The following is a 13554-nucleotide window of genomic DNA, read 5'->3' on the forward strand; positions in this document are numbered from 1 at the left end:
TATCAGTCGCTCAACTGTCTGGCCAGTGGGCCGGGGTGGGGCTGGTGGCAGGGGGCAGAAACTGGCTGGAGGGTAGTGTTAGGAATCCCACACAGATTCCTGGGGCCAGACCCAGCTCCTGGGGGGAGGGAGGAGGGTGGCTGCGAAGGGCTAGCTGCAAACCCTGCACCCTGCCCAGCCCTCATCAGGCGGTAGCACCAAAGGGATCTGAAAGTCAAATGATGATATTTGTCTGACAGAGGAAACCCAGTTGGGGGGACGGCAGGGGGTGGGGGATAGCACTTGAGGACAGCAACAGAGAAGGGGGCCGGAGGGGGGTGGGCAGAGCTTGCCCTCTGGTCCACTTGAAGATTCTTGCTTCAAAACTAACCCTGATGGCTTCCAGACAAGTCGGCACCAAGGGTCATTTCTGGAGGCTGTAAGTGTTGTGGATGGCAGCTGTAAGGACAGGTGTAAATCTGTCCGTGCATTCCTCCCCGCTCCCCCTCCCAGCTTTCTGCACCTGAAGCAGGTCCCATTTATTACTACAAGTCCCCTCAGGAGGCCTAAACACACACACACACACACACACACACACACACACTCGCTCACATAGAGTTAACACTTGGCCTGCCCTGTGGATATAATTTTTTTTTTTTTTAGTGCACCTTTAAAGCAAACGCTATCAGCTGTTTGTTAAAGCAAAACAAACACAAGCTTTGCAAGAAGAAACCACAGGAAAAGGAGGAAGAAGAAAGAAAAGAAATCCTTTTATTTGCTACCATGAAAATATCCTTTACAGGTACCTTTCTCAGCAGACTGGGAAGCCAGGCAGGGAGGAAACAGAGCAACAGGGAAGATGAGCCCTGGTTTATTTGAACCAGTTGAAGTGATGAGTTGGGGAGGGGGGACCTCCACTTTAACCAGGCTTCTCTCTAGTATCTCACCCTTCTCATCTCTCACCTGCCTCCCCGGGGTGAACAAAAATCTGCTTTCTCAGGAGGACCTGGGGATGTCCCCCATCCCCACCTCATCGCTCTCCAGGAGGAGCAGCTAAGAAATTGCATGCACACCCCCTCTCCATCCCCTCGCCAAGTGCGCTCTGGGAATCTGGAGGACTCTGGTGGAATGCTTCCTCCTCTTGGCCAACTAGAACCTCCTAACCAAATCTTCCTGGTGGGTTTCAGTGGCTGGGCCTTGGGGGAGGAGAGAGTCTTCCAGGCTAAGCCAATGGCAAAGAGAATCACAGTGTCTTTTTCTGCACTGACTCTGAAGCTCTCAGCCACAGGATTCCCCCACCCCCACCCCAAAGGCCTTGCAGGGGGCTCCTGGAAACCCCTAATGAATGATAACTTATCTCCTAAATTGCTGGTATTTGATGCTTAGGATGGTTTGGAAAACCATATTCCCCTAGGGCTGGAGGCAACTTCGGAATTGGTTGGTTGCAGTAGCTCAATCAAGATTTAATGGAAGCATTTATACTGTGCTAGATAATCTTCTAGCATGTTAAGTAAAACATCAGGAGGGTGGGCCTGGGGGGTGTGGCTGAGCCCCAGACCTCGCTGGGCTATCATTTCCCCACCATCTCTCTTCTGTCTCCTTGAGCACCTTCATTTTCCAAGCTCCTTCCTTCTGTCTCACATCTATTGTCCCTTCCCTGTGCCTCTAGTTCCTTCTCTCTTAGTCTCCTGTGTTTATCTCTCTCTGCCTCTCCGAGTCTTTGCAGGTGTGTAAGGGTCTCCATCCATCTCTGTGTCTGTCTGTCTCCCTCCCTCTGTTTTCTCCTCCCTGCCTCCTCCCAGGCATCCCTTCTCTCACTTGCTATCCCTTCTCTCTCTTATCTCCCCCCTCCCCTACCAGCTCTCAGGCTGGGAAGGAGTGGTCCCAAGCCCTAGAGGACTGAGGAAGGGGATTGTGGGTTCCTGCTGGTGATTAGGAATTGGGCAGCTTCAGTCTGGGCCTGGGAGAGGGGTCATCAGCCACACACAGCTGCACTGAGAGCCAGGAGGCATCCAGGGCCCCTCCCTGGAGCCTGAAATCCCTTCCAGCCCTGGTCACACACAGCCCCCTCTTCATTTACAGAGCTCCTCACGCTGGGGGCTGTGACCAAAGATCCAGGCACCCAATCACATTCCTTTGTTTTCCGCAAGTGCTTTTCTCTCACAGACCTGAGAAATGCTTTTTTTCCTCAGGTCAGGCTATGGAGATGGCCTGGGACAGATGGGGTTGGTGGAAAAGGCATTGGCTCTGAAGTCAGGACCCCTGGTCTCAAAGACCAGCTGGGACCCAAACTCCAGCTGCAAAAGGAGGAAAGGAGCGTTTCCTCTCTTGGATCACTTGCAGTTTTGAGATCCTGGGATCCGGGAAAGGAGCCCACAGCGGCATTAAGCCTAGAGTGGGAGGCTTGAGGGAGGATTCAGTGTAGTGTCAGCTGGGGGCAAGGATCAGGGAACCCAACTCCAGGCTGAATTGGGAATGCAACTGAGTAAGAGAGTAATGTTAACAGAGAGAGGGCTTGAACGTATGCTAGGTAGTCTTCTAAGGAAAGAAATTCTCTTAAAGACACTCTAAATGTATACAGTATATATTTTAGTATATATGTGATATAATAATTCTATACTAAATCTGTACTTTTAGTAAATACCTATATAATCTATACCAAGTATATACTAAGAGCATTTTACATACATATATATATTCCATATATATATATGGAAAGAGAGCTATTAGGGTGCTCAAACAACTAAGGCTTGGTGAGCACTTACTGTTTGCCACGGCTTAGACTGAGTGATGTACCCACATGATCTCATTTACTCCTTGCGTGGTCCTCTGCAGCCAGACCTACCATCCCCATCTTTCAGAAGAGGCAACTGAGGCTCAGTAGGGCTAAGAAACTCCTCCAAAGTTCCAAGGCTCAGGCTTTAACAGGCCACCTCTTAAAGCTCTGTAAGAGGTGTGCCAATACTTTGATGTGACACTTTGTCCAAGGCTACAAATCTATCAAGGCCAGCGGCAATCACAGTGGAGCAGGCAGCTACACGGGCAAGCAGCACTGCCTACACCCGAGCACGCAACTGTTGGCAGGGACCTGGTTTGTCTGAACCTCCAGGTAGCCAGGATCAGCCATGCGACCGACTGAGCTCCACCAGGCTGTAGGTCGCCTTTGGGGGAGGCTGGAGCCTGGAGGTGGGCAAAAGTCCATGGAGATGGGGAGCCCGGGAAGGCTGCGTAGTCCCAGTCTTGACTCCCCTCCACACACAGGAACTATAGGTTCCCCCATCACCCAATCCGTTGGCCATTCGTCCTCTCCCATCTGTTTTGTCCTCTCTGATCCGAAAGGGGCGGAGAAACTGAGGCCCAAAGCAGTTTGCGCCAAACGCGTGCGCCAAGCTCGCCAAGCTCTTGCATGCGCGCCAGGCGGGGATGTGGCGAGCGGAAACCACAGTCCCGAGCCTCCAGAGAGCTGCAGGAAGCGAAGCCAAGCGTGGTGCAGGCACCTCGGGGCCTTGAGCGAAGCCAAAGTCGGTCAAGCGGGCGAAGGAAGAAAAAACGCAGTTCCCGACTGCTGTTTTGAATACAGGCATTCATCGAATCATCCGCTGGGGTCTCTCTTAGGACCCGGTGGATGCGGCTTGGGGAGGGGTGGGCAGGCCGGTTGCAGAGCTGGGAGGGCATGGAAGGCATGGAAATTGAATCCATTCTGTAGCTCGGATCCTGGCAGTTGGTGGCAGATGGGTGTTAACCCAGCTCCAAGCCACGAGGTGTGAGCAGCTACCTGGAAGAAAGTGGGAGAGATTCTGACCACAGCTTCCAAGTTCAGATTCTATGTGCATTCGATGCGGGTGGGGAGGGGCGAAAGAGAGAGAGAGACAGATAGAAAGATGGGAGGGTAGGAGACCAAAGCAGAGGCAGCGCTAGAAAGACAAAGGAAGATGAGAGAGAAATACAGAATCAGAGAGAGGCAGAGACAGAGACAGAGACAGACGGAGAAAGAGAGATGGAGGGGTGAATTCAGGGCCTTAGCTCCAAGCTGAAGGAGGCAAGGAGGTTCTGGTGACCCTCTTCCTGTACCTAAATATTCGGTGCAGGTGCCAGGCCAGCAGGACCTCCTGAGCTCTTCGCAGGGTCAAGGGGCAGGTACCAAGTGCCTAGTCGAGGGTGAAACTCAGCCTTGCTCTCTCATTTGCTGTGTGACTCCAGGAAAACCACTCCACTTCTCTGAGCCCCTAGTTCCATCCCTTTAATTCAGTAAAGAGCACTGGCACGTGGCACCAAAAGCTTGAAATAATTGTGCTTATGATTTATGTCTCCCCTCCTTCCCTCCAACAGAGCTGCTTTGGATGAAAACACCAGTGTCTTCTCTGCCTGGGTTGCTGCAGAGCGATGGGAGGAGGTGCCGGAGGAATGAAATAAGACAGGCACACCGCAGGTGCTCAGTAGTTGCGCATGTCTTACAGGTGCGCCCCAATCCCAAGTACCCATTTTAGGGGGACACACAGGTCATGGATTACCCAACACTTTGAAAGCCGTGCATTATCTCAGAGGGTATTTCTAACCTCTCAGCCTGGATCCTCGGTGACCCAAGGATGGAGTCCTGTACCCAAGAACACACAGCAGGCCTTAGGGCTCCAAAGCCAGCGTTCCCTTCCAACCCATCTCCCCAAGTAAGGACTTCGGGGCGTCCTCAGGGCCTCCCAAACCACCCAGTCCCAGATCCTGCTAGGCGGAGGCTGGGGCTTTAGAGGGAGAAGTCCAGAGCTGAGAGCTTGGAGAGAGACGTGGCTGGGAGAGGGGGTAGGAAACCCAAAGCAGAGTTCAGGGAGCTGGAGAGAATCGGAGAAGGGGGGCCGGTGGCACAGACCGAAAAGGGGAAAGAGGAGCGGGGAGAAGGAAGACAGAAAAAGGCAAAGAGGTGAAAAAAACTAGCTAGAGCCGGCGGGAGCGCGGGAGCGCGCGAGTCGGCTCCGGGACGAGGGGTGCAGGGCGCCGGGCGCAGGACAGCCCGAGGCGCCCAAGCCGTGTTCCCCGCCGCCCCCACCCGGCCCAAGGGGAGCGCCCCACCGACCAATTTGGCTTGCACAAAACCCCGAGCCCCAGGGGCCTTTGCCGGGCCGCTGGGGCTTGATTCATTTCTTGACTAATTAACTGGAAGCTACGTCGCCCCTTTTTTCAGGTCCCAATTAATTCGCCGCGGGCGGTGGGGCGGGGGTCCTGCAGCCGAGGCGCCCGCCTGGAGCCCCTTTGTGAAGCGCTGTCTGGACCATATTGATTCTACATACACACACGTCCCCCTCCTTCCTTCGGGAGGAAAAAAAAAAAAAAAGTCTTGAAAGCTCTGGATTTCCCACTTTAAGAAGGTTTGTCAGATTCCAACCAACCTCCACCACCCCACCCCCACCTACGCATTGCACTTGCTTCCATTAGGAAGGGACCAAGGGATCCAAGCGGTTTCCAGACCTGCCTGGGAAAGGATTAAATGGAAGGTCTCCTTCCTAAAGAGAGAAGTAAAAGAAACTGCCCCCCTCCCTTGTGTACCTACTGAGTGTGGGTGCAGAGCTCCTACTACCTTGTCTTTAAAAGCCAGCCAAGGAGTTAGCCAATCCCCAGGTTAAATCTCAGCTCCACGAGGGACTAATTGCGGGAGCTTGATTAAGTCTGTATCTCTCTGCGTGACTCAGTTTCCTCATCTGGGAAATGGAGATCACTGAGAAGGAGCATGCCTCCTCAGACTGTTGTATCTGATGAGCTGATGTGTGGAAAAGCCTTTAGAACATTGTCAACTTCGTGGGTATTTCACAGACATTCTCTCCGAAAAATAGTATTTCATAACAAACCCATTTCACAGATGAGGAACTAAGAACTAAGGAGACCGGACCCGCTGCGAAAAGATGCGGGTATCTGGTTCCAAGGCGGAGAAGCTCCAGAACGAAACCGATAAGAACTTCGAGAGCGCTGGGCGGGCTGGGTGCGAGTGGAGAGCTCTCTGCCGACCTGGCCTTCCAAGGGCCTCACTTGCTTGAGGCTTGAGGCTTCTTCCCGCCCACCTACCCCTATCCTTCCTCCGGTTCTGTAAAACTGCGCGGGAGCAAGGGGCGGGGGGCGGAGGGGGAGAAATCCTGAATCCCAAAATCTTTTGGGTGGAACCCAGCGCGCAGCTATGAATGCAATTTCTGAGCGGCCGTGGAAGACGGAATCGATTGTATTGACCTCACAGTGGGTCAGCTTGTCTCCTCCATCCATCAATCCAACGAAGTCTAGAACAAAAATATAGAGGGAAGGAAATCACCGCCTTCTTCGTAAACTGGGGGGAAGTGGCCTTGAGGTTCGCAATAATGCGAGGATGCCCAAGCCTGTCCCAGCCACACGAAGAGAGTCAGGGAAACTAGCTTCCCACCTTACTCCTTTTTATTCGATCATTGATTATTTTTGTTGTTGTTGTTCGTTCTATTTTTAAAACAAAGAAACTAAACAGGAATGAAGTTTATTCAGTCAATCCACATTTGATGAACACCCCTCACATGCCGCATGGCATTGAGCATTGGGGTACTAATTCAGAGAGGGGTCTGCCCAGAAACGTAAAACCCTGGCGGGGGAGGGGTTGTAGAGGTTTCTTTGCTGTCACTTTTTACCAATGCGACCACCTTGAACAAGGCTCCCTAGCTATCTGTCCCACAGTTTCTGGTCTGTGAGGTGCCTCAGTGCTTCTCGGTTAGAGGCAAGGCATTATTCGCTGAATGAAAAATAAAACAGATCAGAGAGTCTAGGGGTTAGAGTCCCAAGCCCAGAGTGCCAAGGTCAGAGCTGGGACTAGGAGATCTGGGGACAGCCTTTGCGCAGCTGAGGAGGGGTAGAGACTTCTGTTCCCACTTAGCCAGGTCCCGGAGATTATCTTGCCACCTGGGTCAGTTGCACCACCAGGATTTCCTGGACTCCCAGACACTGCCTCTTCCCAGGAGCGAATGTCACCCAGCCTTTCTTCTCCCCAGCACACAGAAGACTTTAGTTCAGCCTTCCTGCCCTAAGACTTTGAACTTAAGCTCTCTCCTTCATCACCCTTCCTGAGCCTCGACTTTCCTCATCTTTAAAATGGGAATTATTTCTCTCTCTGTCTTTTTTTTTTTACTATTTATTTATTTATTTACTTATTTATTGACTTTTTAGGGCCGTACCCCATGGCACATGGAGGTTCCCAGGCTAGGGGTCAAGTTGGAGCTATAGCTGCAGGCCTACACCATAACCGCAGCAACACAGGATCAATGGGAGCCACACCACAGCTCAGGCAATGCCAGATCCTTAACCCACTGAGTGAAGCCAGGGATGGAACCTGAAACCTCATGGTTCCTAGTCAGATTTCATTTCCACTGCGCCACGACGGGAACTCCTCTCTCTCTCTTTTTTAACTGCAGTGAGCAAAGCTCAGGGCCATAAACCTCAAGCTGGCAAGGACCCATCTCTTCACCCACATGCCTGGGGCACTTAGCAGAGCACCTGGATGGATAAGCCTCTCAGTCAGTATTTGGAGAATGACCAAGGGAATTTTCTACTCCTTCCACCAAAGTTTTTTTCCCACTACCAACTTTCTCCTGTCTCAATTTATAGATCAGAATCTGTTTGGGGGAGCAGCTAACAAATTTGATGCTTTTTTTTTTTTTAATGTTCTTTGGAAATGGCCATTTGGGTTTTTCACATGCACAGAGGAACCTCCCCACAGTTTGTCTCCTTCTTTCCCTTTCTTCACTTTCATTTCTGTATTGAAAGACTGTGTATTGAGCACCTACTGTGTACAAAGCTGGAGAGGTGATGAGTCCCATCCCTCTTGGAGCTTGCAAGTGCAGGACTAATATTGGACACTCCTATCCAGACCAAGGAGCCAATTAACTTCTTTGATTAAGGTTGATTCCCCCCCCCCATTCTACTTCTCTAAGTAACTTTTGACATAATTGCAGTGTCAAACGCAGTGCCTCATACAAAGTAAGTGCTTAGTAAGTGTTGCATGAATTTATTCTTCCCCAAATGGAAGGCCATACCTTCTTCTTTGGCAGCAGAACAGCCAGCCTGAGGTCTTAGGTGCCTTCAGAGAGACACTCTTAATGAGAACGAAGTCAGGTAGGTCTGGCAATGTGCATTGCCCAGTCCCCAAGGAGCCTGAGATCACAGTGCACCTCAGCCAAGAGAGTTCCAATTCCAAGTACAATTGGAGCTGGTAAGGCCAGCCACTCAGGTTTCCATGGAGCATACCTGGGCCTGGAGAGCACCAGGTTGGTCTTTACAAAAGGGGGCACCAGGAAGGCGAGGTTCTGCAAACTGTGTACCCTTTTCACAATCTCCACTGCTAGCTGGCTGTCCACTTTCCAGACCACCACCCCCCAACACCCACCCACCCACCCACCCCACACACACACACACATCTTTCCTGGTAAACAGGAACTAGTGCAGATAGCACCTAAAAAATGAGGCACCAGTTTGCCCTGAGAACTGTCCCTACGTACTGGTTCTTGCCCAGCCTCTCTGCGTCCAAGTTCCAGATCTGGCGGACTCTGGGTGACCCTTTCCTGAGCCCCAGCCTCTCAGAACCCGCCTCCTGGTCCATCTGAAATTGCCACTGCAGTAGCTCAAAACTGAGGTCCTAAAGCCGAGCATCAGCGGATATTCACTCAGGCCTTGCAGGGTGCAGGGAGGACGACTGTCCTCCGGCAGCCTCATCTCCCCGCAGCGCCATCCAGCGGTGAGACAGCAAGGGCACCCTGGGCAGAGATTGCTGACCAGGCACCCCTGAAACCTGGTGCGGAGGCTTCCAAGCCTGAAGCCGTCCCTTCCTTCATCCACCCCACCCCTAAAATTAGGACACATCTATCTCCTGCACCTTCCCACGTACTCCCCGAAGCGCTTAAGGCTGGATTCGGGTTCACCCAGCGTTCAATCCCTCCGCCCCTCCTTTTATTTATGCCCAACATATGTACTGGACAGGAAAGTTCTTGGGGGGGGGGGGGACTTGGGGGAGGGATAGTGTTCGCTAGCCACCACTGTTTAGAAACTTCCCTGTAGTAGCTCAGAGGTTTCATCCGGGCCGAGTTGACACTTTCTCTCTTTTTGCTGCCGATGTGTTAAGTCCTGTCTTCCTAGTTCTACACCTATGACCTTATATTGGCTGGAGTCAGGCGACTTGATTCTCTGCCCTTGCACGCAACAGGCTGGAAAGTCTCCTCCCCCGAGATCCTCTTGGGTGTCAATCCCCCCTCCCCCCACCATAGGTCTCTAGAGTGGCAACTCAGCCACAGACCGAGTGTACAGGCAGAGGGAGAGAAACACCACTCTTCATACACCCAGAATGTTATCGCTAATTTTTTGGAAAAGTGCCTGTGTACACACATATTACATATATTATTGAGCGGGTTAGTGCAAGGCTAAAAACACCCAACAACGGTTGGGATGCGAGGGGGGTGCATATTCTCCAATTCCATGGTAATTTGTAACAGGCAGACTTTATTGCTCCGAGAGAAAAAGAGTAACTGCTTAGCAGCAAAACAAATTTAACTCTGTCTATATTGATCAAATGGGAGTCTGCCCGTGAGGTGTGATTATAATGCAGTTTTAAATCTCAGATTTAATTTCATATTTGGGGCTACTTGAAAGTCCATCTGTGCACACTTGTACCCACATAGAATGTTTTAGAAACACACGTGCATACTCTGTTTAAATAATGCAATAGAATATGAATATAGCCTTGAAGTTGGGCCCACACATTGCTCAGTTAGCTCTCCAAACATTAGGAAGATTTAAATTGAAGCTCTAGAGAGCACTGTGGCTCTGCTCTCTGAAAGCCAGGCCACCTCTTCTCCAGATTCGGCTTGGGGCAATGTTCTGATATCCCAACTAAAGGGAATTTCCTTTTTTTTTTTTCTTTCTGATCCCTTCCTCCCTCAATCTCTATAACTAAAAAACTCCAATATCCCTGATAAATAGAAATCTGTCCCACTCCCTTAAAAAAAAAAGAGAGAATTCATAACCTACACTGAAAAGGTTTTAAGTGAACTCCAACAATTCTCAGTTTAGATGGAGAAATGAAATAGAGAAGCCTGTCCTGGTTGTCCATGGCATTAATACACGGACATTGAAGTGAGTGCAACATCATATTTTAATTATCTAATAAAAAAAATCCTAGCTCTACTGCACCATCACTCCCATCCTCCAAAGTAACTGGGGGGGGGGGGTGTGTGGAAGGGGGATTGAAACGAAGTCTCTTGGAATGGGGGGGGAAAGCAAGGCATTATTTACACCTGCAAACTTTGGATGGTTGTATTCGGCCTCAATTGGTTTAATTGTAAATCTTTTCCGCATGGCCCCAACTCCTGGACTGAGCGTCTGGGTTTAATAACCCGCCCGGGCACCCCGGCAGGGTGGACTGAAAAGACAGAATCCTCCGCCCCACCCCCAGTTCAGCTCCAAGGTAATTAGAGCAGCCCCCACCCCCCCACTACCCTAACCTTGCTTGAGGTACCAGAAGACCAGACTCAGACATATGGGGAACTCATATTTTACCGTCTGAAGACAAGAGAAGCTATTTCAAAACAGTCAGAAGTGGGAAGAGGCTCACCCCTCCTCCCCTTCGCGTTTGACTTGTACCGGGGCGAGGAAGAATGAAAGGCGTCTACACTGGAAGCCAGAGACAGCCTCAGACTCCCTAGGCTGGCAGCGGAGGGCTGACCTGTTTATAGAACTTGCTGCTAAGAAAACATGTAAAAACACACCCCAGCGGTGGGAAAGGAGATGGCTCCCTCCAGCCCACCCTACCTCTGCACGAAGGAAATCTCTCCGGGATCAGCCTGCTTCCCTCTGTGCCTTGTTTTTCTCCCAGGAAGCTATCTCTTTGCAATTGTTTCCCCATCACTTTGAGAGACAGAGAGTGCTACCGCGCTCTTATTTTTGGTACCCGCCCCCGCATCCTTAAAGTCTTTACTATAGACCCTCTCCCCATAGGTTCTTTACAACCGGGGTGTGAGTTAGGAATCAAGGCTGCAAAAAAGACACCTCGGGCCTTCGGGGGAGGTGAGGGGCTCCTAACTGAATCCCTGCGATCTTAGGTTTAGTTCTCACAGAGAAAAGACGCGAGTTCCGCAGACCGGGCCGGCCGCTCTCCCACCAGGGAAGCCGGCCTCGCCCCGCCCCTGCAGCGGCAACGGGAAGGCAGGTAACCGGCGCAGAGCCAGTGCCCGCGGTCGCGGGTTTCCAGGCCTGGGAGGGACCCTGTGGCGACCGAGGGTCAGGACAGGCCAGCCGGTCGGGAAACCCCTTTGCTTCCCCGCGGGCCGGTATGGGCGATGGGGGCTCCCGCGATCCGAGCCCCGAGCCCCTCCACCCCCCGGGTGCCGGTGTAATCCGAGGCCGCGAGCGGCTTGTCTTCTCCCGAACTGTGCTGGGCGAGGCCTGGAGCCGCAGGGAGGCACGTCCAGCTTCCGTATTTGGAACCAGGGTAAGGGGGGAGGGGCGGCGGTAGGGGACCCACCCCCCGGGGTTGGGGGGTGGGGGGGGACTGTTGCCAAAAGGACCTTACAGGAAGCCCTAGGCTCTCACCATCTCCCACCAATTCCTGGGGCCCGAAGTGTTCCTTTCTCAATGGAAAGGAGACAAGGGCATTGCCAGGAAAGGCAGGGGGCAGGTTGATTCCTAGACCAGGAAGCCGGTTCCTCTCTGCCCTCCTGCCCCGCTGTCCAGAAGGATTTTTCATATTTGGCTTGGAGATGAAATGAACTGGGGCCTGGGCGCCAGCAAAAGCAACTCTTAGGAAAAGCTCTCTCACAATTCCAAACATTCCCTCTTTCTATGCATGTGTGTCTCTGCCTCTCTCTCTTCTCTCTCCGAAACATAAATGCAAATTTTAAAAGAAAGGAAAGCCCTCCTGTATTCCAAGTGCAAGCTGGAGACTTTTTAAAGGCTTCTGGGCTCTCTAAGGTCACAACATTCATCCAAGCATTCAGCTCTGGTGGAGAGCCGGAGAACTGTCCCTCCGGTTCAGTCGGATCACCCCTAGGATGGTTCTACTACGCAGGATTTAGGTGCTATTTGGAGGCAAGGACGATTGGGTTGGAAGCAAGACATCTCCGACTTAGAATGAAGTCACATCGCTGAGGCTTCTAATTTCTTTTACTGACACGGAGGAAGAGGCTCCCTCAGATGGCCAGGTAATTAAGACACAGAGGGGCAGCGACCCCTGCCCAGTTGTCTGAATGGCCCTGGTACAGGGTCAGTGATCACAGAATGCAGAGGAGGTAAAGGAGCTGGTGCTTGATTCCAAGTTGGGAGAAGTGTGTTTGGCCGGAGAGTTGTCAACCGTTCAGTGACAGAAAGGCTAGGTAGGCCTGGAACTTCGATCCTGCATCCACAACCCAAATCCTGGCCTTAGAAGCATGTTTGCAAATCTCTCAACCGCCAGGCAGGCATGCCAGGGGAGCAGGTGAAACCCCACACTTCTCCCACCCTGTGTCTTAGAACCACAGAAAAGTTTACTGTTCATAGGATTAGGCAAGGGAGAAGGGATTTTATCAGTTTCCAGTAAGACAGTATAAAGCCTGGAACCTTAAACGTCCATGCCCCTCAGATCCCTGCAGCCCCATGCCCACACAGGCAGAGCAAACTCCTCCCCAAAGTCATCGTCCCCTATCCCCACCCCCAGGGACCGCTACATCTCTTGGGGGCTTCACTAGTATGAAAGAATCTCTGTGAGTGTGACCTCCTTCCTCATCTCCTCACCCTACTGCGTTTGGGAGACATTAAAACATTATTGTTGGGAAGACAGGCAGATTGGCTGGCTGGCCAGGAGCAGTGGTGAGTTTATAAGAAAGACATGGAAAGAAAAGAGGACAAACACACCCACCCTCACCCCCAACTTTGGGCTTTCACTGTCCCTTTCATTTATCTCCTGCCTTCCCTCTTTTCTCTCACCCTCTTTAACTGAAACCCAGTATGGGAAATAGTAATGGATATTGTGCTCAAATTGAGAAAACGTGTCTGTGGCTACCAGGGGACAGTTAGTTCAGCAGATTTGGAGGAGCTGATCTTTCTTTGCCCTGTCAACCTCCCTGACAGGAACGGTCATTTGATTTGCCATGCCCTCTCACTTACAAGGTCTCCCTGGCCCCTCTACCCTGGCTTCTCTCACAAGGCAAGACCCCACTTCCCCCATGCCCCCATGCCCACTTCCCCCATGCCCTTAGAAATAAGGGACAGAAGCAAAAGCAGGAAGTCACAGAATTAAGGGCTCCTGTTCAGTTGACACCCCTGAGCTGCAGTTGGGGATTGGAGAATATATCATTATATTTCCCTTCACCCTTTTTCCCTGTCCCTAAGATCCTCACCACCACCCCCTAAGCCACATTTCTGGGCCCAATCGCTGAAAGGCTATTTACACCCTTACCTGTCTCTGGAAAGAGGAAGGTGAAGGAAGAAAGATTTGTAGTGGTCACCGGTGCCCGAAGCTGAAGTGAGTTCTGCCCCTGCCTCTTGCAGATCTGGGTCAGATAAAATGAGAGGGAAAAAGAAAATCCCTGGCCTCTTCCTAAGTGAATTCATTTCTGCTGG

Source organism: Phacochoerus africanus, chromosome 15 (genome assembly GCF_016906955.1).
Source record: "Phacochoerus africanus isolate WHEZ1 chromosome 15, ROS_Pafr_v1, whole genome shotgun sequence".
Classification (NCBI taxonomy): Eukaryota; Metazoa; Chordata; class Mammalia; order Artiodactyla; family Suidae; genus Phacochoerus; species Phacochoerus africanus.